We start from the raw sequence: 26404 nt of genomic DNA on the forward strand, positions 1-26404 counted from the left end.
TCATGCATGCTCAACTCTTCTAAGGATGAAACTGGTAAACAGATTGAGTTACTCAGATGAGATGTCTATAGTGGCCCCAGCATGATTCATCCAAAAATTGTTTCTGTATTATAGCCCAAAACTCCAGCTGGTTTCAAAAAGGATGACGCAGTGATCAAAGAGAAGCCTAAACGAAGTTGCATCTGAGGCTAAAAGAATGCCTGGCATTTTATGCCAAGACGGAGCCTGCCATGCCCACCATTTGACCCAAAGTGAGGAGTGGCTGAGGCTCCCGGAATTTAATAGGTTAGTAGGACTGCTTTTGTGTCTGCTGAAATGCCTTCTTCCGCTCCCATAACTCTCCGTATATTGTCACGACTTGAGGGTGAGTGGACACCTGAGAAGAACCTAATTAACCCTGAGCAAAGCTGGAAAAGTGAACGGACTAGTGCGTGAACACACATCGGAGAACCGAGGAGCGGCACAGTGACGTTAGCTAAAGCCCTCCAGGAAACCCAGCCATGAGCTTCTGCCCTGTGTCAGGCAGCCTCCTGGGTAGTGCTTTGTTGAAATCCAGCTTATCAAGCTGAACTCTGTAAATCAGAAGCTTGCATTCTTTGAGTGAGATTTAATAAAGTTGCATTAGTTTATAGAATGGTAAATACCAAGGCACTTTAAAAAAACACTCATCTCCTTGTTTAAGGGTAAGAAAGTGTGACACGTGCTAGAAGAATTAAAATGCAATGAATTGGTCCCTGGAATTGAATTAATGTCAATTAAGTTGGGGAGAAATGTGACTAATAATGTGTTACTGATGGTACATAAAGAGAGTCCAGTTGTAATTTCTTATCTATTGGAAAGCCAACATTCTTCTGGCGGAATACATTTCTATGTTGCTGTTATTCTTTGACTAGATTTTAAATTGCTTTTGAGAATTGTAATACTGGAGAAGACTCTTGAGAGTCCCTTGGACTGCAAGGAGATCCAACCAGTCCATCCTAAAGGAAATCAGTCCTGAATATTGGTTGAAGGACTGATGCTGAAGCTCCAATACTTTGGCCACCTGATACAAAGAACTGACTCCTTGTAAAAGACCCTGATGCTGGGAAAGATTGAAGGTAGGAGGAGAAGGGAACGACAGAGGATGAGACGGTTGGATGGCATCACCAACTCAATGGACATCAGTCTAAGCAAACTCCAGGAGTTTGTGTTGGACAGGGAAGCCTGAAGTGCTGCAGTCCATGGGGTCACAAGGAGTTGAACACAACTGAGCATATGATAATATAATATATATAAAATTTCAACATAGTAACCCTCTCACCCTCATCCATATTACTTAATTTTTATTCCTTTGAAGACAATCAGTTACTTTCAGATGGCTATATTGAGCTGTAAATCTATAAATCTACATACCTAAATACCTAACCAATCATTGGGAGATGATGGGTAAAAATCCCCTTCTCCACAGGTAAATTGATGGAAAACCTTTTAAAACAATTTCCTAAAATACTAGATTTTTTAAACGCAATTTATAACGAAAATGAAGGCAACTATCAGAGCATGGGTTGCTAGTCTTACTGGCTGGAAGGACAGCTGGCTGGTAGTGAAAGCATAGTTTCAGGAAATAGCTTTCTACTATCAGCTGGGTCACCACGCTATTCCTTGGGCGTCTCATCTGTAAAATGGAGAAACAGCAGTGGACACCTTGGAGGGTTTCTGGGACGAGCTGGGTAACCCATTTTGCAGAGGACTTGGCACATATTAAGAATTCGAACTTAGAAGTAGGAACGAAACCCTGCTAGGGCAGGAGGAGGAAGGGCAGCGGCTTTGGGCATGAGTGTGCGCCTGCAGGTACTCAAGCCCAGAGTGCTGCAAAACCACCTTCGTCTTTAGCAGTATCTCAGGTGTTTGCTTTCAGAAAACGAAGAGTATTTAGTCATTTTTTAAGCTCAGGAAACAGCTCTGGAGAGCTCATTTACAAATTTGGAACTTGAGACTGAAAACTTGATTTAAATGCATTTCCCAGCAATGAATTACAATAATAGATAGAGCCATGTCAGAGTTTTCAAACCTCAATCCGAATCTGAAGACTTAGATTCTAAGTGATAGGTCAGTAAACTGCTGCTCTTATCGTTCTGACGTTTGCCCTCATAGATTGCTCAGGCTATTATGTGCAGGCCACTGTGAGTCTTTACCCGTTTCAGTTCCACTGGACATCTTCAGCTTTCAAACTTCTTTGGCATCTGGTATCTTTTTCTGCTCTTTCACACTTGAGAAATATGACACAGGATATTCTTTTAAAAGACTGAGCCTTCTCCTTCTAAACCACCGTGCACCAAGATAAGATTTAGAAGACCACGGGAGGGGGAAAAACCCTGCAACTACAGCAAGTGGATAGGGCAGCGTGCCCCTCTGGCATACGCGTCGTCATCACCACCACCACCAGTTAAGCCCGAACTCCTCTAGCATCACCAGGTGCCCTGCAGGAGGGGAGACCTTGGGAAGTGCTGACACGGAGGTGGGAGAAACTTAACCTGTTGGCAAACGGCAGACATACCTGAAAATAGAAGCAGCAGCTACATCCAGCCCCGCCCCACCCCCCACCTCTCCTCAAAGGACCTTGCTGAAGTCAATATCACCTTGGCTTCCATGACAACGCCTGACAGGGCTAAACAGATGTCAGATACACATGCGCTCCTAAAGACCTCTTGGCATCGGCAGGGAACTCAAATGCAACACTCAGGTTAAGATCCTGCTTGACTACGTCACGCAAAAGCCGCAGCATCCAGGCTTGTCAGCCCAGGCAGCTTGTCTCGTCTCCGCAGGGTTGTCGGCGTCCTCCAAAACGGCAGGCTGACCGTGTGAAGAAAGCCGTTTCTGTGGGCATTTTCACAACCCATGAAACACAGGCTCTGTTTATAAGCAAATACAGCGCCATTATTTCGGGATCTTTGGTGGATGCGTGGTAATATGAAAAGACTTCTGATGACAGAGCTATGGTCTCCATGTTTAAAATTCGGTTGAACCTGTAGCAAGGGAATCAGGGCCTTTCTTAGATGACAAAATTAGACAAGCATGTAGTGACTTTGAGCCATTATGTCATGGCTGGAAAAATCAGAGCTTGCTCCAGCCAATCTCAAAGTCTAAATTCCCAGGCCCTGTAGAACACAAGTTCAACAGTGAATTCCTTCTATTACTCAGCCACAAAATGGAACAAAATTGGGAGATGTGGATGGACCCAGAGACCATCATAGAGAGTGATGTCAGAAAAGCAAACACTGCATGTAAACACGGGTGTGGAATGAAAGTATCTCCTACCATTATTAGTAAACAAGAAATGTCACAGCCATCAGTGATTTCTGGCCTCCAAATGGGAATGAGGGCTCCCAAAACTGATCTAGCCGATGCTGCCACTTCCCAATGGTGATTCCTGAGGAACTGGGGGAATGCAGGAAGTGAGGTGAGCAAGCACACAGAATTGGCCCCCGACAGCTTAGGCGCATTTGAAAAGAAAGAATTCAGTGAGCGCAGAGGCTTGCATTAAATTCCCAAAGAGACACCTGATCTTTGACGTTCAGACTGCCTGCTGCCTTTGTTGCAAACTTGAATATGGCCTGACTCCCCCTCCTGCCTCCTCCGAGCAGTTTTCTCAGAGCTACTGAGATGGGGTCTCCTGGGATCAGAGTCCTAAATATTCCCACCAAATAAAGCAACTCTCTATATACTTTTGGTTGACACCACAGAGTCTATATGCCAATATGAAACAAAAAGTTAGAGAAAAATAAAAGACACACGAATTGTGATGGGTGGGAGATGTTTGTTATGGGTGTGCCCTATCCCCTATCGGAGTTTTTTCTTCCCCGGTGGCTCTGGTTTTCTGTCTGCCTTTGTGGGTTTGTGAGAAGCTGTATCTAAGGCGAGGACCCTTGAAGGTCATCTCGCTCAAATCAGCCTGCTTTTTCTCCACTCAGCTTCTGTCTGGACTTCCCTCTCCTGCTTTCTTTTTAAACTGAACATGACTGAAAGTAAATGAATCCACCTGTTCTGAAAACCTATTTCCTAGTCCCCAGTGGGTGCTATTTGAATTTTATTGCTTTTTAAAGATTCACCCATGCCTTCCTTCGGTAACATGAAAAGTAGATGACCTCAGAGTAGCAGCTTTTAGGTTGAAAAGGCTCAGACTCTGAAGCAGTAACTTTTGTAATCCTTCTCCACTTGAAAGGCTGTAAAGCCTCGCTGGATGTATGTTTCACAAGTTTTATTCTCCTGTGAAAAATGAGGATGTTTATATCTTTGCTGAAATCGTAAAAAAAAAAAAAAGGTCAAAAAGAATTTTCCATTACACGTCTCCTTTCCTGGCGTGTCATTGTGGGCAGAACAAATGGCCAGGATCCGATCGCAGGCTTGTAAATGGGAAATAACTCCTGAGTGATGGCAAACACAATCCACCCTCCCTACCCCGGCCCTTTTTATCCACAGCACGTCTCACGAGGCCCCTGGAACTCTTCCCGGAGACCATCGGTTTCCCTTCATGGCTCCAAGGCTGCTATGCCGTGAGGCAGCTGCGTGGAACCCAGGCATTCGGGATCCTCCGTCGGGCTCTGGGCTGTGCTGGGAGTGGAGGAGGTGACTCAGTGACGGCGCGGCTCAGCTGTCAGAGGGGCAGGCCCTGCAGCTGCCGGCTGCCAGCTGCCCGGCTTTGCCTCGTAAGGGCTGCTGTCTCCTCTCAGCACCTCAGGGGACAGGAGCAGAGGGCACGCCTAAACCTGCCTTCACAAACCCCGTCCATGCCTCGCCACCCGGCAGGCTGCTGAGTTTTGTAGCTGGGGACGCAGGCGGTTTTAACTCTCTCCCCTCACATCGTGCCTGATGCTCCGCATACACAGAGTCCTTTAAAAAAAGGGGACTTCACAGAAGCAACCCAGATGTCCATCGGCAGATGAAGGGATAAAGAAGCATGCATACATACACACAGTGGAATACTACTCGGTCATAGAAAGGAAAGACACGGAGTCAGCTGCAGTGACGTGGACGAACCAAGAGTCTGTCATACAGAGTGCAGTCAGAAGAAAACAAATGGACACCGTATATTAACGCTTACACACGGTGAAGTATATGCAATATACTAGAAAAATGGTCCTATTGAACCTACTTGCAGGGCATGAGTAGAGACAAAGACCTAGAGAGCGGACTTGTGGGCACAGCGGGGAATGAGCGGGTGGGATAAACAGAGAGCAGCACTGATGTCCACACACCACCACGGGCAAAACAGATGAAGAAAGAGAGCCTGCTATGAAGCGCAGAGCGCTCAGCGCGCCGCCCTGTGATGACCCAGCGGCTGGGAGGGGGGCTGCAGGGAAAGGGCATGAATGCGCACACAGCAGAAACATGCACAACGTTGCAAAACAATTAGACTCCAGCGAAAACTTTCTTTCGAAAATGAGAACAAGGCCTGACTTGGCCAGGGGTTAGCCTTACCTGAAGAAAACCCCCAGCCCTGTGATCAGCTACCTGGAGAACAAGTGGAGTCGAGATCCGCAACTGTGAAGGGACCTCTTTCACAATGGAACGGAAAGACATCGACACCGTTTTCTGCTCGCTGAAACCAAGGGCAGATGTATCTGGTTCCCAGATGTTCTGGTTTGTCTTGTGATTATTTGGGTATAATTACACCCCCGAATTTGCATCGGTCTGTCTTTTACAAATGAGTTTTTTCCATCCTTTGAGTTTTGACTAGTCCTGAGGGCTTTCACAAGGACTTCCTTTGAATTCCTCTAGCAATTTCCCCCCAAATTTCTAACAAATATTTCCAGTGCTGGTCTATTTCCTACCATTGATTCATCATCTCTCACTTTCAATTTCTGGTTCCTTACTGAAAAACACCCAGGTCACATTAGCTACTTATCACTGCGTAACCACAGTCCCAAGACTTGGCTGCTGTCTGTTTAGTCTCTCACTCGGGTCTGATGCCTGTGACCCCATGGACTGTAGCCCGCCAGACTCCTCTGTCCATAGGCTTCTCCAGGCAAGAATATTGGGGCAGGTTGCCATTTCCTTCTCCAGGGGATCTTCCCGGACCAGGGATTGAACCCACGTCTCCTACACTGGCAGGCCACCAGGGAAGCCCTCACTCCCAAAACTTAGTGGCACTAAAAACAAGGCAAAACCAGTGGGTTGGTTTGCCCAGGATTAGCTGGGAAAGCCCCTCTTCTGCCTTAGGCTGGCAAGCGGGCTTGGTCAGGTGGATGCAGTTTGGTCTGGATGAGCCAAGATGGCATCCTGCACACACCTGGTCCCTCAGCTGAGCCCCCTGGGATGCTCAGGCCATGCCACCCCTTTTATCTTCTAGATCTTTCCTCCTCCTGTGGCTCTCGCCCTTCAGGACATCATTTGTTCCACCTGGTCCCTCTATCACAGTAGCCAAACTTACCTCCATGGTAAATCAAGACTTGAAGCCACAAAACGCAGAACCCACCAATCGTCTTAAGCCCTAGGCCCAGAAAGGGTGTCTATAACCTCTACCACCTTCTATTAATCCCAACCAAAGCAATTCTCAGGCCAGAGAATACTCGAGGGAAGAGGCCAAAAGTCTCCATCTCTTGGAGAGAGAGCAACATCCACATACAAAAATGGGAGGAATGACTGGCATTTATCTTTGCAGACAACGGACCACATAGATCACAGCAAGAGTGCTGGAAATACAAACACAGGGTCCAGGGTGGCGGGGGAGGGGGGAATACATGCAGGAATTTAGTACTTAATTGTATGATCCAAGTCATTGGGGAAAGTAGTTAATAAATGGTGTGGAAACCATTCGTTAACCATTAAGAAAAAGAAATTAAGCTGGATTATAGAAGGCAATGGGATAACCAAAAACATACAGAGCCGTAAGAAGATACTTTTACCAGAATATGGAAGAGAGATGAACCAAAAAATCCCTAAAAGTAAATTCTGGCTGGCCTGGCAAACATTACCATGTACAAACTTCAAACACAGTGGCCAAACCTCTCAGGTTCTGCCTGCTCTTAAAATGAAGAAGCAAGTGAAAGTGGCTCCCACCCTAAGAATGGGGGCTGGGGGTGAGGAAGCCAGGTAATTGATAACATCATAAGCTTTTCTGAGCTTATCAGAGAGTAAAGGTTTACATGGCAACTGAATGAGCAGAATTAACGGCAACTGGAAGCAGAGATCAAACAAAACATTTCCCCCTGGGGCAGAGTCAAGACAACCCTCCAGCCACCAGGAGAGCTGGTAAGAAAGCAGCCAAAATTTTAGCAAGTTTCTAAAAGCCAATTATCGGCCGCTGAGAATAGGCAGGAGCCCCGGCCTGAAGGGAGCCCACAGGAGACCCCGAAGCCGTGGTGCTCATCACACGTGGAGACAGGGCTGAAGACTCGGGAGGACCCCCGCCCGCCTTCAGAGGCCCTCAGCGTGAGACCACTTCCATCTTTCTTGAACTTTCTTTCCTGTGAAATAACCGTCCTTAGTCGCTAGGGAAGGGCCGACAACCTTTTTAATCCCAAAGGGTCAAAGATCCATTGCCTCAGAGAGGACAACAAAAGGCGTCCTCTCCTGAAGGCTACAGGACAGACAGAAAGCCCTCGTGCAAAAGGGACCTCAGCATGGAGGCAGGGAGGCCCGTCCCGGGGTAGAGGCCTCACCATCCCCGGCTCGGGGCATTGGTACCCAGCCGCTGGAGAAGAAAGAGAAGCAAACCCCTATCTGAGACAGGAAAATTCCTCCTGCCCGAGAGAAACGCCCTCCCCTGACTCAGGGACCAGGCAGACTTTGCTTGGCCCAGCAGAAGAGCAAGAACGCTAGCGGTGCCCGAACTTGCAGGCCTTCCACGCCTGCCTAAGACCGAGGCTCAGACCGGAGACCGGGGCACTGACTCCCGGCCCACTGCAAGCCCTGCACCGGGTAACCAGCAACAGCAACGCCTCAGGGAGCCGAATAAGAACTTGAAGAGGACTCTGACCTGTGGATGACAGGCAGGACCCGCAGGGAGCTGAGGCCGGGCCGGCACGCAGAGGAAAAGCCTGCGCCACGCAGAGGCTGTGCACGTCCCGGGTTCTGGACGCTCAGCTCCAGAGGAATTTAAAGGCTCTGTCCACTGAAGGCAGTTAGCAACAGCCAAGCCTAGTCTGATTGATTAGCAACTAGAGGGGCTCCACCGCCCTCTGGAGCGCTCTGGGAAAAGACAGGTGAGATCATTTAAGGGCATACATGCTAGTCCTTGGGGCTTCCCAGGTGGCGCTAGTTAAAGAACCCGCCTGCCAATGCAGGAGACACAGGAGAGGTGGGTTCCATCCCTGGGTGGGGAAGATCCCCTGGAGGAGGGCCTGGCAACCCACCCCAGTATTCTTGCCTGGAGAATCCACGGACAGAGGGGCCTGGCGGGCTATAGTCCACGGGGATGTGTAGAGTTGGACATGACTGTAACGACATAGCACGCATGCTAGTGGTCACTGCGCTCTCTGGCCTTCCCACGTGGTGCAGCGGTAAAGAACCCGCCTGCCAGTGCAAGAGACACAGGAGGCGCGGCTTCAGACCCCTGGGTGGTGAAGATGTCCTGGCGAAGGAAATGCAACCCCCCCCGCCAGTATTCTTGCCTGGGAAATCCCATGGACAGAGGGGCCTGGCGGGCTATAGTCCATGAAGTTGCAAGGAGTCAGGCACAATTTAGTGACTAAGGACATGCCCACGCACCTCAGTCTCTACTGATATTTGTAATCAATGTCCAGTCCTCAAATAAGAATGCTAAAAAGAGGAAGGGAGAGAAGAAAGAAAAGATAGAAGCCTGCTTAAGCTAAGTGAAAGAGAAGATGCAGAAGAATCGGTCAGCAAAGTTCAACGTCTACTCATTATAAAACTTAAAATTTAATGAAAACTAAATAAATATGAAAATTCTGTTTATAGTTAAAATGTAAAAATTGCATGTTTTGATATAAAAATTCTTAGCAAACTAAGAATAAACAAACCCCTCAACTTGATTAATAGCCATGAAAAACCTACAGGAAGCATTCTATGTAATCCTACATATTATAACATCCTAAGAAGAAGGAAAAATCATGCCTATGCGTACAAATCTTATATAACAGTGTACTGGTGGTTCTGCCCCTTTAATAAAATAAGGAAAATAAAGAGAGGTATGAGTGCGTGCTCAGTCGTATCTGACTTTCTGCGACCCCATGGACTGTAGCCCACCAGGCGCCTCTGTCCATGGAATTCTCCAGGCAGGAATACGGGAGTAGGTTGCCACGTCCTTCTTCAGGGGATCTTCCTGACCCAGGGATCGAACCAAAGTCTCTGCATCTCACGCGTTGGCAGGCAGATTCCTTGCTGCTGAGCCACCTTCTCCCCGAATCAGTCTATACATTGAACACAACCCCAGTCAAAATCCTTCTAGGATTTGTATGTGTGTGTAAAATTTCACAAAGGGATTCAAGAATTTATGTGAAAAGCAAAAGACTGAGTTATCAAGCCAGTTTTGAAGACTAAAGATTGTATGATTGTTTGTAAGAAATAAAGGGTGTGTTTGTTTGAAGCATATAAAGAGAGGACAGGGTATCTGTATGGAGACAAATGATTTCTAGACACCCGAGAGGTGAAAGCAGAGACCAAATCTTCTAACGAAGTTGAGGCTGAACTTGGGGATTTGAGAACTATGAACTCAGGGGCGATGGCTAAAGATACTGAAACCCAGTTGAAAGGAAGAACTTAGAGAAAGATGAGTAGGGGTGAAGCACCCCAAAACTAGGGCTGCGAAAAGAAAGATGAGTCACCAAATGAGATAGGAAATGCCAAGTCAACAATTAAGAAATATCATATAGTGACGCACATGTACGGAATCCAGAAAGATGGTACAGATGAGCCTGTTTGCAGGGCCAGGAACAGAGAGGCAGCCCTTGAGAAGAGACCTGTGGACACCATGGTTGGGGGAAGGGCGGGACAAACCGGGCGATGAGGTCTGACGCGTGTGCACGACCACGTGTAAACGAGCAGCTAGTGGCACAGGGCCGTAGAGGGCAGGGAGCTCTGCGGGGGGCTCTGTGAGGACCTCGAGGGGCTGGAGGGAGCCTCCAGAGAGAGGGGCTCTGTGTGTACAGATCGCTGATTCATGCCACACAGCAGAAACTAACACAACTTCGCAAAGCAATGAAACTCCAATCAAAACATAAACGTCAAAAAGAAAAGAAGCTGAAAACTGTGGTATTAGAGGTGGAAGGGAAAAGTTTCAACAGGAAGAGTGTGTAAATTTGGTTTCCTTTTCAGAGAGTCAGGGGAAATACGTTTAGAGAAAACACAGGCATCGGGGTTCAGCGCGAGGAAAGCTTCCAAAAGCCCCGGGAAGAGCCACAGTTTTTGGAGAGAGTTAATTTACAGGAGGAAGGCAAGTGTGGAAATCCGCCGAGTCATGGCATAAAGCAGGGAGCTGAGGCGAAGGGCCCAATCATTAGCGAAATGGCAATGCACTTTAAAAATAGCTAACAAAATAGAGGTTGTGTCTTACTCATCTCTATATTCATTGCACTGTTCATACCAAAGGGTTTTAATGTATATATAGCTATATCTACAAGTATGTATGGGACTTCCCACATAGCATGAGATGTAAAGAATTTGCCTGCCAATGCAAGACATAAGAGACACAGGTTCGATCCCGAGCTCAGAAAGATCCCCTGGAGGAGGGCATGGCAACCCACTGCAGTATTCTTGCCTGGAGAATCCCAGGGACAGAGGAGCCTGATGGGCTATGACCCATATAGTCGCAAAGAGTCAGACATGACTGAAGCAACTTAGCAGGCACGCACAGGTATGTATGTGTCTGATGGGCAGCTGAGGTTTAAAAAGCACTGATAGACTCATGTTTGGATGTAGAACCTTAAAGCCGCGTGGGGTGATGTAGCCTGATGCAGCTCACCCAGTTTGAGGAAGCCTGACCTAGACTCCTGTGAGAAAGTTTCATTCATTCCCAGCTGCCTCTGAAGAATGAGCTGTGTCCTCTGCTGGAATGAGGGGATGGAATTGTCCTCATTTCTGAGATGCTTAGAGACATGATACCTAGCGCAGGAAGATGGCCATGCATGACATTCCTTAGGTATCGATGGATTCCGCCCCCTGACTCACCAGACTATCTTTGCCAAAGCAAATTCTGGGTGCACGAAAGGCCCAGATAGGAAGAAATAAGTCAATTCTCTTTTAAAAAGCAAATAACCAAGGTATAAAACCGTGGGGAGAATTGTGTGGACAAACGACTCTCTTAGTTGATAGAAATGTGGCTGCAACGTTGCACAGAGAAGCTGAGAACAGGCTGAAGTGTCTCCAATGTGTCACATGGCCCTGCCCAGGCCAAGCCAAGGCAGGGAGCGTGGCCCTCACATGACATTGGAGTGACCGATAAACACGAGCAGGTGGGAGCGGAGACCAGGCCTGGGGCCACGGGGCTGCGGCGTCTTGTTTTGTCTTGTTTTTTAAACTCCCCTGTCGGTTCTGAGCCCTCTGAATATGAGCTTCCGTGTTGTCTCCTGTCTCATCACGAGAAATGAGCAATTCAGGGCTTTCTCCCAAATCTCATGGTAAACTACCCACCTTTCTTTGTGCTTTGACCCCTTAGAATGTCCCCTTATCTAATATATTTCCAATATTTCCAAAATATATATATCTAATATATTTCTCCCCTCCTTGTGAGATTCTGTCTTTTCCTGAGAGGTCACTTCTCGATGCTGTAAAACTCTGTGACTTGTCATCATCATTACCTCTTTGGTTCATCAGGATGAAGGATGTTCCTTTTAAGTTCTCCAGTTACAAGAAAAAATGGAAATAGTAAAATCTCCTGGTTTTTTTTTTTTCCTTTAGCGGAAGTAAATATGTTCCCAGGGAGATGTGTTGATCTGTAGTCTTCTTTATCTGCGCTAGAATTTCACAGACACGGATCGAAGGTAAGAAACACCACTATGATCTTGTTTTGCCCTCACGGAGAGATGAAAGGCAGGTAGTGATTGAAAATGTGCCTAAGACTTCTATCATGTGGGGCTTTGAAAACTGTTTTTGCATTTCACTGGGGTTTTATTTGTGGTCCTTGTGCTGTGGGATGTAGCTTCAAATAAGATACTAAAGATAATTTCTGATCCCTTGGCCCATGAGTAGCCACAAAGCTGTCTAGTCATCTACCCCCATCCCTCTTCAACAAGAGGTAAAGCTGATCGAGAAAATCATCCCTGAGGTCTTTGCTACTGTTGTTCATTTGTTGAGTCGTGTCCAACTTTTTGGGACTCTTTTCTCATCCAGGGGCTAGGCTTACTTGTGGTACTAAAATCATAGGATTGTTGTGAGAATAAGCTGAAATTACCAATTTCAATGATTAATAAGTGATGTAGTCAGCACTCAGTGGATGATAATTGCAGCTAATTTTGGTTAATTAATAAAATACAACCTTACTAGATTATAGTTGAATCAAGATGACTATACAGCGTGTGCCCCAATGTTTACTAGTTACAGCAGGACATGGAAGCGACCTAGATGTCCATCAACAGATGAATGGATAAAGAACATGTGGTGCATTTATGCAAAGGAATATCACTAAGCCACAGAGAGAATGACATTGGCTCACCTGTAGTGAGGTGGTTGAACCTAAAGTTTGTCGTACTCGGTAAGCCAGAAAGAGAAAAACAAATATCGTATATCAATGCATATATATGGGATCTACAAAAATGGTGCCGGTGAACTAATTTGCAGGGCTGGAATGGAGATCAGACGTAGAGGACGGACTGTGGACACAGCACGGGAAGGGGAAGGGGGTGAGCTGGGACAGCAGCGCTGACGTGCGTACGCTCTCACGTGTTCAACAGCCAGCCAGTGGGAAGCTGCTGTATGGCCCTGGGGGCTCAGCTGCGTGCTCTGTGAAGGAGGGAGGCTCCTGCTCTGCGTGAGCAGGAGGGAGGCTCAAGAGGGAAGGCATATACGTATATGTCCAGTTGCTTCACGTCATTGTACAGCACACATGAGCCCAGCATTATAAATCACTTATACTCCAGTGAAAAAACATTACAGGACACGTATCTCTTAATTCCTGATCGTTTTGGGGGAAAAATCAATTTCCCCTTATGTTAGTCTACAGTACCCAGATAATTATGGAGAGCAGAAATATCACTTTGAACTTTATGCGAGGACATCGAGCTATCAGGAATCAATAAGAATGGGAGATACATTGACCGCCACCAGCCCTGGATTTTGGTAGATCAGGCATGTGAAATTACAAAGCATTGATTTAAGCAAAACACACTCAATACAGCCTCTCTTTACAGCTGTGGTCTAAACGACAGTACTTTGTGGTGGGTTTACAACTCACGAAGAAAAGCTTCACTGGAAGCAGCTATTGCTACTTGACATCTCACTGAAGTGAAGGGATTCGTTTTGTACAAATGGCACCAGGTTCCCTGTGTCCTTCAGTAAAAATCGTATCTGTCGCTTGGATAGAATGTTACACAAACATTGCCCAGACATCACATCACACAGACTGAGAAGATAAGTCCTCCAGAAGGCAAGACAGCATCAGAATCCCAAATCTCACCAGATGGGAGCAGTGATATCACAGAGAACAGATATAAAGTCTAACATTCCAATTCAAAAGTAGTCCCTGAAAAGAGACAAGATGGGAGGAATCTGATTGAGGTCAAATTTCACAAAGAGAAATCCAGGAAAGACTACAGTTATCCAAGAGGATGATGCCTCCCTTCCCCCACCCACAGAGTACATCCTCATGCTCTTTCCTCCCTCCCAGTTTCATTCTAGAACACCTCAGTCTAAATAAATCAACGCTCTAGGTTGATCCATCTCAGTTCAACTGACTCAAATGCATTCTTTTTCGTGGCTGAGTAATATTCCATTGTATATATGTACCATAATTTCTTTACCCATTCATCTGTCAATGGGCATCCAGGTTGCCTCCATGTCCTGCTACTCTAAATAGTGCTGTAGTGAGCACTGGGGTGCATGGATCTTTCAGAATTATGATTTTCTCAGGAATTGCATGTATTTCTTGGAATCATGTCCAGCAGTGGGATTGCTGGGTCCAAACCTAGAACCTGTTGTACAGAGTGAAAGAAGCCAGAAAGAGAAAAACCAAGCATCGTGTCTTAATGCATCTATGTGGAATCTAGAAAAACGGTCCTGATGAACCTATCTGTGGAGCAGGAATAGAGACACAGATGTAGAGAAAGGTCTGTGGGCACAGCCAGGGAAGGAGAGGGTGGGACAGACTCAGAGAGTAGCATTGAAACATACACGTGGCCAAGCGCCAGACAGAGAGCTCGTGGGAAGCTGCTGTGTAAGACAGGGGGCTCAGCTCAGTGCTGCATGGAGACCTGGAGTGGTGGGATCGGGGTGTGAGGGAGGCTCGGGACGGAGTGGATACACGTATATGCACAGCTGATTCACACTGTACAGCAGGAACCAGCCCAACACTGCCCAGCAAATCATCTTCCAATTGCAAACTTAAAAATGAAACCAATGCGTATTAATGCGTAAATCACCAAGCCATTGCAGTAACCCCAAACAGAGTGGGCCGAAAGCAGACATCCCTTCTGACCCCCACATTCTGTTTCTTTAGTTAACGACATCAACACTTTCACACACCTCCACCATCACCAGACTTAGAAAACTTTTTCACCCTTTCTCTCTCTCTCTCTTTTTTTTTGTCACTCCCTGCTACTTATTTTTTTAAATTGACACCTTATACCTACCTCATCCTTCTAAAATGTACACAGGATCCTAGCATTTCTCCAATTAAAATTCTTCCATGATACCTATCAGTTCAGTTCAGTTCTGTCGCTCAGTCACGTCTGACTCTTTGCAACTGCCTGAATCACAGCACGCCAGGCCTCCCTGTCCATCACCATCTCCCTGAGTTCACTCAAACTCATGTCCATCGAGTCAGTGATGCCATCCAGCCATCTCATCCTCAGTCGTCCCCTTCTCCTCCTGCCCTCAATCCCTCCCAGCATCAGAGTTTTTCCAATGAGTCAACTCTTCTCATGAGGTGGCCAAAGTACTGGAGTTTCAGCTTTAGCATCATTCCTTCCAAAGAAATCCCAGGGCTGATCTCCTTCAGAGCGAACTGGTTGGATCTCCTCTCAAGAGGGACTCTCAAGAGTCTTCTCCAACACCACAGTTCAAAAGCATCAATTCTTCGGTGCTCAGCCTTCTTCACAGTCCAGCTCTCACATCCATACATGACTACTGGAAACACCATAGCCTTGACTAGACGGACCTTAGTTGGCAAAGAAATGTCTGTGCTTTTGAATATGCTATCCAGGTTGGTCATAACTTTCCTTCCAAGAAGTAAGTGTCTTTTAATTTCATGGCTGCAGTCACCATCTGCAGTGATTTTGGAGCCCAACAAAATAAAGTCTGATACTGTTTCCACTGTTTCTCCATCTATTTCCCATGAAATGATGGGACTGGATGCCATGATCTTCGTTTTCTGAATGTTGAGCTTTGAGCCAACATTTTCACTCTCCTCTTTCACTTTCATCAAGAGGCTTTTTAGTTCCTCTTCACTTTCTGCCATAAGGGTGGTGTCATCTGCATATCTGAGGTTATTGATATTTCTCCTGGCAATCTTGATTCCAGCTTATGTTTCTTCTAGTCCAGCGTTTCCCATGATGTACTCTGCATATAAGCCAAATAAGCAGGGTGACAATATACAGCCTTGATGTACAAGTCTGAATAGATGATATCATTAACGAATATATGTGTGTATGTGAACACTGTAGAGGTGAAAGTGGTAACCACTATGAGAAACTGGATTAACTCAAGGAATTATACTTTGGAATGTATTTGGAAAGATATTAACAAGAGCTTTAACTGTGAAAGCATCAGAGTCAATAGCTATGTGATCACATATCTAGAGTGAGACATCTACACGGAGCTTGGAGACCACATCATCAGGCAGCACTTTCAGGTCTGGATATTTTATTTTTTTCTTTCCCCTGTTGATTGTTCTGTTAATCACTTTAAATATTCTTGACCAAAAATTATGAGTGAAATTTTTTGCAAGGAAAATTCCTTTTACACTAGGCACTTTCATGCATTGGAGAAGGAAATGGCAACCCACTCCAGTGTTCTTGCCTGGAGAATCCCAGGGATGGGGGAGCCTCGAGTAGACAGACCTTTGTTGACAAAGTAATGTCTCTGCTTTTTTAATATGCTATCTAGGTTGGTCATAACTTTCCTTCCAAGGAGTAAGCATCTTTTAATTTCATGGCTGCAATCACCAACTTCAGTGATTTGGGAGCCCCCAAAAATAAAGTCTGACACTGTTTCCACTGTTTTCGCATTTATTTGCCATGAAGTGATGGGACCAGATGCCATGATCTTAGTTTTCTGAATGATACCTGTAACCTAGACCATTAAGGCCAAATGTATTTACTGAGCATAGAAGACTCCTTTCAGCCACCTGAGCAGCCAGTATCCCTGTGTTCAGTCATGTCCTGCTGAACCATCAAGATACTTCCCTCAACACTCCAAGCTTTCACAAGTCACTGCCTTTCACCTAATTCTATCTTTATCTAGAATTACCGTCAGTTTCCTACTTTTTTTCTTTTTTTTCAGGCTTTAAACCTGAAGGCAGAAGCAAAATGTGAACAGGAAAATTAGTTGGTTTGTTCTCTGTTCCCCTTGGATTGTATGTGTTAATATTTAAGAGTTAATATGTATGCCTTCTCAAACAATAGTGACCGCCTTAAGACTGCATCGCAAGGGTTCACACGAGCTTCTGTAGAGGCACTGGCACGTTGGAGACATAAAGTTCTGAGAAATGAATGCAAGACCTGAAGGAACAGGCAGGTCAGACAATGAAGACAAAGTGATTCTTCAAGCTGAACTGTGAAATTTGAAAGTTATTAATCAGATAATGTCCACACTGTAATCCTATAGAATAACATTCCTTTGTTTTGAGTAAATGAAAGGAGACTCACATAATCTGGTAAAGAAAGTGTAACACTAGATACTTAGCATGCTTTTTCTTGGCATCTGATGTTCCCCCTAAATTCTACAAGAAGAAGAATGCCTTTTATCTCCCACACTGGAAGGCCCTGACCTAATTTTCAGAAAATCCTAGGAGAATCAGCAGTCATTAACTTTGGGGCTGATGTTTCCGAGAAACAAATTGATCATTAACTGTATAAACTGCAACAAAGCTGCAGACACATTTCCAAGACAGGAATGCGAAAGGCCACCGTTGAATCCCCAACTGACTCCCACTCTCCAGCAAATAACTGCTCTGTGTGGTGGTGTTTAGTTGCCAAGTCCTGGCCGACTCTTCGTGACCTCCAGGACTGTAGCCCTCCAGGCTCCTCTGCCCATGAGATTTCTCAGGCTAGAATACTGGAGTGAGTTGCCATTTCCTTCTCCAGGGGATCTTCCCCATTCAGGGATGCAACCTTTGAACCCGCCTCTCCTGCAGTGGCCGGTGGATTCTTCATCGCGGAGCCACAAGGGAAGCCCAAATAACTGCTGGGGAAATACTATTTTTAATTGAACAAGTGATTCATGTCTCTAGAGTGGAGAACATGCATTCCACACGGTGCAAATCGCCAGCTGGTGATAGCTCAGAAAATGTGCCAGTCAGAGTCTCAGTCAGAGCTGGGTGTCCCTGTCCTGGGATGACGTGACATGCACTGAGCTGGTTTTAAGAAAATTTCTAGAATATTCTCTGAAAGGTACATGCGTGGATATACTGTTGGGAATAAAATGCCTTCTCTGGGGTCTTATCATTTTAATCCTCTAAATAAATGGCAGTCTCCCAAGAAATAGGTCCCTTCACCAAGGCAACCACATTATTGGATTGGTTGGTTTCCAAGGATAGAGAAAGTAGACATATTTTTAAAATGGAGGCTTTGTCTAAAAAGAAGAGAAGATAACAGAGATGAGGAAGTCATCGATGAGTTGGATTCTTCCCAGCAGCCCATGTAGAAACTGAGGCTGTGAAATGGTAAATTTCCAAAGGTCCCTGTCATTTGAGTTTGAGCCTCGATTTCCTGTGTGACCTTTTTGATGATTGTGTCAGGAGTTTCCTATTTGAAGGCCATGATTTTATTTTTTAAACTTTGTAGTTTGCATTGGGGTATGGCCAGTTAACAATGTTTGTGAGAGTTTCAGGTGGACAGTAAAGTGACTCAGCCACACACACACGTATCCATTCTCCCCAAACTCCCCTCCCAGCCAGGCTGCCACAGAACAGAGTACCCTAAGCAGAGTTCCCTGTGCTGCACAGCAGGTCCTCGCTGAAAACCACAGTTTTAAATAGGGTCAACCTGTCAGGGAGGGGGGATTCTAAACTGGAAGGAAACTAAGCCGCGATGGATTACACGGCTACCCATCCCCAGCTGGGCTTTTGCCTACTCGAGCCCTGCCCGGCCACTGATCCTCACACACAGCTGTCTGAGCCACACTCAGAGGAAAGAAGACTCACAAAAAATAATTGAAGAATAAACTCTCTGCCCAGGCCAATCGGGTAAATTGCCTTTGTGCTTTTCCACGACTTGCTTCTGCCAGATAGAATATTTGGCGCTCAGCACAGTGGCGTTGGACCAGATTTTGAAGCAATGGGGTTTTTGAAAATGATTTATTTTTTCCCCTCTGTCACAGACAGTTACTCTGGCACAGATGGCTTCTCTCAATGATGAGCCCAGAGTCTTTTCCATCAGATTTTTGCCATTGTGAAAAATCTATCTGCTCTCATCTCTCTCTCTCTTTTTTTTTCTTTCGCTCTGTGTATCCAAGAAGTCACGTAAGAAAATTTAGAATGAAGATCAAATTCTGGCCCCAAACACGTGTAAGAAAGTTTAGGATGAAGACCAGATTCTGGCCCCAAACGTGTGCAGTTCCAGACCTTCAGGGCTGGCTCTGTGACAGTGATAAGCCAAATGCTTCCTTATATTTCAATCCTGTTCCTTGTATGAAGTTCTATCTTCAACAGATAATGCTAATGGGGGGGGGGGGAAACAACCATAAAAGAATGGAAAATTATAGCTGTCTTTCCTTGGACTAATAAGCAAGCTTAGGTTATATAAATATAAATGTATATAAATACTTCCTGCTGCCGCTGCTGCTAAGTCGCTTCAGTCGTGTCCGACTCCGTGCAACCCCATAGATGGCAGCCCACTAGGCTCCCCTGTCCCTGGGATTCTCCAGGCAAGAACACTGGAGTGGGTTGCCATTTCCTTCTCTAATGCGTGAAAGTGAAAAGTGAAAGTCATGTTGCTCAGTCGTGTCCTACTCTTAGTGACCCCATGGATTGCAGCCCACCAGGCTCCTCCGCCCATGGGATTTTCCAGGCAAGAGCACTGGAGTGGGGTGCCATTGCCTTCTCCTATGTATTGCGAATGTTGCTGGACAGATTAAGACCTAATTAGGAACAGCACATTAATACGGAAAGGAATTACATGGAGAGAAGTGATTCTGTCCGACGTCAGCTGTGAAGACAATGCAGACAAGATCTCATAGGGTCCCGAGTTGCCGTGGAAAGGAAACTGCCTTTGGAAAAGAAACGACATATGTGAGAAACAATTGTGTGCTCCCAAATGTAAATCTCTAAAGCGCTGAAGACTCTGTGGATCCTTAGCCCCATTTTACAGAGAGGTAAACTGAGAATTAGAAAGCTGTAGGAGAGACAGAAGGTTAACTATTAGTTTGATGACCCCAGAGCTCTGCCCTCTAGGATAACGAACATACTCCTTGCAGGTAAATCATGTGCGGAATATGGTGATTAACGGTATTCTGGTTGACAGGAAAGGTAACAGTGATGTAGTCCTTGAGATCATTAAGGAATAGTGAAGATGGAGTGATAGACCTGGCATAGGTCAGTCCACAGAGAGCTACACTCGCTGATGGAGAAAATGACAGTGTTGACTGCGGAATGCAACGACCTCACATGAAACTCAGCCAGAATTGGAGCCCATCAGAGCAAAACGAGGCCCAGGGTATCATCTAATTAGATTGAACAGATCCGGCAAAAGTGGATAAGAGTGGCCGTGATGGTAATTAGGATTCGTTACTGTTCTATCTGTCACAACTGTGAGCAACCAGCATGCATCCTGGGCTCTTTAAAGGAGTGTGAACTGTATTCCTACTTTTCTGCATCATATATTTTGAGTACCTAAAATTAGATTCAACCAAGACTCTATACAAAATGAATAAATGACTTTATCAGAAGATAGGGAAGTGTGCGTGTGTGTGTGTGTCTGTGTATGTGCTGTCTTGCACCAGCCACACAAAATAAAAATTGCACTGGGGATCACCCTATCACAATTTTTGAGAGTCCTGACACAACTCTGTAATATTTGATGAGTCATTTTTCACTGCCGGTGGTCAGTTTCCTCATAGGCATACTGAAACAGTGGCATCTCAGCTGGATTTCCTCATTTGTAAATTGGGAGTACACAGGAGATGATTTTGAGAAGTAAACGAGAAATAATATGGCACCATCTCTGTGTCGTAATGTCAAACTGACTCTCGTTGCTATGTCTTCATTATCAGTCTGATGAGCTGGTTGAACCAGCGCACCAAGATCCATTCAGCCTCCAAAATCTTCGTTTTCCATAGCAATTGGTCCATTAAAAAAAAAAAAAAAAAACAGCTCTCTATATTTCTATCTCATGCCTAGGAGAGCCATATATCCTCAGTTCAGTTCAGTTCATTTGCTCAGTTGTGTCTGACTCTTTGCAACCCCATGGACTGCAGTACGCCAGGCCTCCCTGTCCATTACCAACTCCTGGAGTTTACTCAAACCCATGCCCATTGAGTTGGTGATGCCATCCAACCATCTCATCCTCTGTTGTCTCCTTCTCCTCCCGCCTTCAATCTTTCCCAGCATCAGGGTCTTTTCAAATAAGTCAGCTCTTCGCATCAGGTGACCAAAGTATTGGAGCTTCAGCTTCAGCATCAGTCCTGAGTATTCAGGACTGATTTCCTTTCCAATGGACTGGTTGGAGCTCCTTTCAGTCCAAGGCACTCTCGAGAGTCTTCTCCAACACCACAATTGAAAAGCACTCTCGAGAGTCTTCTCCAACACCACAATTGAAAAGCATCAGTTCTTTGGTGCTCAGCTTTCTTGTCATTAATATCCACTCCATCCATGGAAGGAACAAAATATGCTTTCTTGTTCATTTGTTTAATGAGAAGTTTACAAAATAAATTAAAATTGACATCTTTTAATCAGTGAATCAGAAAAAGCAGTAGAGACGGATGAAAAATGAAAAACCAGCGCAGACTGATGAAAATGAAATAGAACAATATCAAATTTTTGAACAACCATTTGTAAATCTTCAGTTTGAAAACAAATATCTTTCCTTTCAAACCTTTGTTATGTATATAAGCCGAATATACAACATTTATTCAAATAATATTTATAAAATTGCTTTTTATTAGAGTAGCTATTGCTTTATTAATTTAGCTTAAAATATAGTTCAACAGTAATAAGTAAGGCATACCTATGTATTGCAATTACGTTATTTTAAAATGTCAGTGAGTTCACAAGGAAATACTTATCTGAATAGATGTTTAATAAATTGAAAAATCAAAAATTTGGTCTTTCAAATCTCTCCCTGTAGTAAGTCAAGTCTGGCAGTACATAAAATGCTAAATATTTTACAAGAAAAACTAGAGGAAAATAGAAACTAATTTTTGTTAAAGACCTAGAAGAGAAATATTAATGAGTTTCTAAATGGACAAGTAAATGATAAAGTCATAGAAAAAAAAATCAGTCTTTGCTATATGAAAATCTCAAATGTATACATTTTAAAAGTATAACAAAAGCCAAATTTCAAAAAGCAGAATGGGAAACTGTTTTTACAAAATAGGATGAGAAAGGAGCTATAAAACTTTATTAAAAATATAAGAATATCTGACAAGGAATACAGTTCACTGGGAAAAACATGAAAGGCATTTATGAGAGAAAATATATAAATAGTAAACCAACATGATAGAAAGATTCAGTAAAAACACAAGCAAAACAAAACATAAGAAAGGCAATTTTTTTAGGCTTTTAGATGTCATAACCCACTACTGGTGCTTGAAATTACCAAGAGCCATTTTAGAGTGAGTAGCAAAATACATCAAAGACGTTAGCATGATCACATCTTTTGACAAGATAATTGCACTTCTGTAAATATGCCTTAAGAAGACGATTGAAATACAAATACTTTCTGTGCAAGATATTTCTTCTGATAAGAAATGAAAGCATCTCCACTGCACAATACTGATGAAAATGCTACACAGCCTCTAAATAAGATGGTAAACCAATTTATTTCATGTGTCAGTCACTGGGTGAAACAATACCTTCTATGATCTATCAGAAAAGGTGCATTCAGAATCTCCCCTGGTTACCTCCGCTCAGCCGCAACAATTGCTGTGCATTCTGTTTCCTCCATCGAGATGCTCATTTTCTACCACATGATTCTGCGGTTTTAACTCTGATGCTTTGCGGTTCTCCTAACATCATTTGATGCGCTTAGTCTTTTTCCCAATTAGATTAAAAGCCGCATAAGGGCAGTTCAGTACAATTCAATTCAACTAATAGTTATTGAATCTCTACTTTGTAAAAGGAGTCATGCAAAGCGCTGAGCTTGAGAAAAACCAAAATGCATGATCTTTGCTCTCAGAGAAAAGCTGGCACAATTAGCAATGACCGCAGGCAAGCCTTCCACATCTTCCGTCACACAATAAGTAACAAGGAACGCTGCTAAGCAATAAATGATAGAATGAAAGCGACTGTGATGGACTCAGGAGAAGGAGACCTTGGAACGACCAGAGCCACGTAGGAAGCACTCGGGCGTCAGACAATTGGAACAGAAGTTTGATGAGTCGGTAGGAAGTGTGGACACGACATGGAGACGATGACGACGGTGGCGACAATGCTACGTTTCTATTTTATTTTATTGGAGGATAGTGGATTTACCACGTGGTGTTCTTTTCAGGTGTAATTGTGATAGTGATTCGGTTGCTCATATATGTACATCGTTTCTTTTCCAAATTCTTTTTCCCTTTTAGGTTATTAACAGAATACTGAGCAGAGTTTCCTGTACAGAGTTTGCTCTGCAGTAGGTCCTTGATGACTAGCCATTTTAAATTTAACAGTGCAGACAAGCTAATCCCAAACGTCGGGTTTATCCCTCCCCCTCTCGTTTCCCCTGTGGTAACCGTGAGTTTGTTTCTGATATCTGTCTGTTTCTCTTTTGTAAATGAGCTCATTTATATCATTTTTTAAAAATTAGATTCCACATATGAGTGATGTATAATATTTGTCTTTCTCTTTCTCTTTCTGACTCACTTCACTTAGTGTGATCACCTCCAGGTCCGTCTAAGTTGCTGCCGATGGCTTTGTTCCATCCTTTTTCATGGCTGAGTAATATTCCACTGTGTATACGCCCCACATCTACTCTCTCCATTCATCTGTTGATGAACATATAGGTTGCTTCCATGTCCTGGATATTGTTATTTACAATGAGCATTGGGGTGTATGTATCTTTTTGAATTATAGTTTTCTCTGGATATACGCCCGAGAGTAGGATTGCTGGAGCCTATCATAGTTATATTTTTAGTTTTTTAAGGAACTGCCATACTATTCTCTATTAATAGTGGGAAACGGGGTTTATGTACAGGAAAATGTGTCTGCCCATCGTGACTAAATTATATACAGTTTATTGGGATTGCAGGCCAAGGAATCACATCCAATACTGAAGGACTTGCTGGCATAGAACTTTATTCTATGATTTAATGATCACTCCCTAAAAGTTTTAGGAAACAGTAGTGAGATGATTTCTCATGAACAAAAGCTCAGGGAATTTTGTGGTTCTTATGATATTCATTGGTTAAAAAAAAAAAAATTATATTAAAGGGCACAGCTAAACTTCCATTCCCATCCATCATTTCCAAACACAGGTTATCTTTGTTTGTGACAAATCAGGATATAATAAACACTCAATTCCCCTACAACTTGCCCCAGGGTCAAGCTTAAGCTGCTTCTAATAAAGATAGAAATGTGTTATCTTCACTAAAGATGATTCTTATTAAGAGAAAATCTCTCCCTGTCAGCAGGTGGGCAAACCAAGTGACAAAAGAGGTGAGGATTCATCTAATTTTGGACTCACCCACTGTTTGATGGCAACGTTTACAAAAGAGTGAGGCAGTTGGGATTGCTAGCCCAGACATCTGCAGCGCTGACAGCCCTCTATTATTCCAAATATAGGACAGGATGATCTGACAGCTCGAAGCAGGGAGGGACTGGGCAGAGAGCAACGTCTCAGGAGCGAGTGGTAGAAAGAGTGTGATTACCTAGATGCCTGTTTCCACGGAGGATTGTGTTTCAGACTACCATTCAGACATCCTCTCAACAAACATTTGGTACTTGCTGTACCAGACACGTGTCGTGTGGTACTGTGGCAATCACAATGGGAAACTTTCCGCCTGGAATTGTAGCGCCTCATAGAAGAAAAACGTCTCTCTCTCTCTTTTTTTTTTTTTTCAGAAAGTAATACACTTTAGTTGGATTGATTCCTGTTAACTTGGTGTTTTGATCTTCAAAGCCTTACTTTGCCCACAAAATAGCCACAGACTCCCTCCCCCCACCCCCCACCAACGCAAGCTTGTTCTCTAGTCTAATCTTCCCCTTGGCCCCAGAGAGCGGAAAAATGAATTGACTTTTCCTTCGCTTCTCTGACCAGATCAGGTTGAACTAGGTTGCAGCTGCATTTTCACTGGCGAATGTACAACTGAAAATAAAACACTTACTGGAGTCCAGCCTCCGACCAACGCTTTGGCAAACTGACCAGCCTTGGCCAAAACTATGGGAGTCATACAGTAATTAGAACACTGATCCTAACTTCCAGGGCATTGTCCTGCTTATATCAATGCAGGCATTTTGTTTTAAATAGATCCCCAGACTCTCTTTAAGCTCATAATCTTCTGGATTCTGCTTTTTCTCGGAAACATTCATTTTCTCTGCATCTGTGTGAGAGGCTCTCGGTGATCCGTTTTTTATATAAGCAAATAAAAGGTCAACTATAAAGAACACTTCCTTTCCTTACCTGTGTTTAATAAATGCTAGTCTTTGCTTTTTAATTCAACAGATAGGGAGATAGTGAATTATAAGTATCCAAGTGTCCTGTTGGTCAAATTCACCCCTGTCAAATAATAGGAATGCTGTCTCCAAGGGGACCCATAATTTACGGATGAAAGGACAAAAACTGGAATTCTTCCCTAGGTGCTGAGTCTCTCCATCAGCTGAGAGTCGTCCCCTTCCTCCCCCCTTCCGCCTCCTTCCTTCCATCCATCCTTCCTTCCTATCTCCTTCACCCCTCCCTGCCTCTCTCCTTTCACTCGAGTCTTTCTTACTCTCTCCAGCTCACTCCTGCAGGGTTGCCACCACCGAGGCTGAATCTGCAAACCCAGGTGCATCAGCCTCACAGGGGCTTCTCCCGTGTCTGCTTTGATGACCACCCACCCCCATCACCTCCTGTAATATCCGTCACTCTCAGCTCTGTCTGCTGGTCTCCCCCATTAAATGACAGAGAGGAGGCGAAGCCCTCCCTCAGACTGGTCCCCTCTCCCCAAAACTGATCACTCCAAACGTCTTTCCAACAGGGGTGAGTAGACCCTGAACGTAGGTAGCATCTCTGTCCTTAGAAGACTTCTTCACTGGAGGGTTTTGAGCATCTTTGTGCTATCTGTCCACCTGACGGATTTCACAAGGCTTGCACGACAGGATACAATCATTCCTCAAAATGTGTATAGCCTGCTTTGGTCAGTTTAAACAATTTTTTTTTTTTTTTTTACCTTATGCCAAAGAGACTAAATAAAACTTACATATCGTTCCCCAGTCTCTACCTGCATTAAAATCGAAGCAACATTCTGACAAGGACAGTGACAGGCAGAGCTTCTGCTGAGAAGAGAGAGGGAGAAAATACAAAGTCTATTTATGCTGCAACTTGTGTGTGTGCTGCAACAGAGATGAATGAACGACCAGGCTGTTCACAAAGGAGTGCTTCTAGAGATCTCAGAGGGACAGGTTTCAGGGCATCCTGGTCTCACATCTGTTTCTTATTAGTTTAGCAAAAGTACAGCGAAGAGAGACAGGCAGAGAAACAGGATGACGTGAGGACAAGAGAAAATGAATTTGAAGGTCAAGTGACATATCCCAGTTACCCTGCCACTTATTTTAGTAGCTGATTCATGCTCAATCCAGTCTGCTGGTCTCCCACACAGCAGTGAGGAATGAGGCTAGAATAGCTCCACGAGCTGCCGGACACAGATGAGGCGGGTTAATAAACAGAAAACTTTAGGAAACCGGCATAGACCTGTCACCGTGCACTGGAGATGTTTCTCCTGGAACGGTTCCTTCAGTCTCTCTCTCTTTTTTTTTTCCTCC

Source organism: Capricornis sumatraensis, chromosome 8 (assembly GCF_032405125.1).
Source record: "Capricornis sumatraensis isolate serow.1 chromosome 8, serow.2, whole genome shotgun sequence".
NCBI classification, from domain to species: domain Eukaryota; kingdom Metazoa; phylum Chordata; class Mammalia; order Artiodactyla; family Bovidae; genus Capricornis; species Capricornis sumatraensis.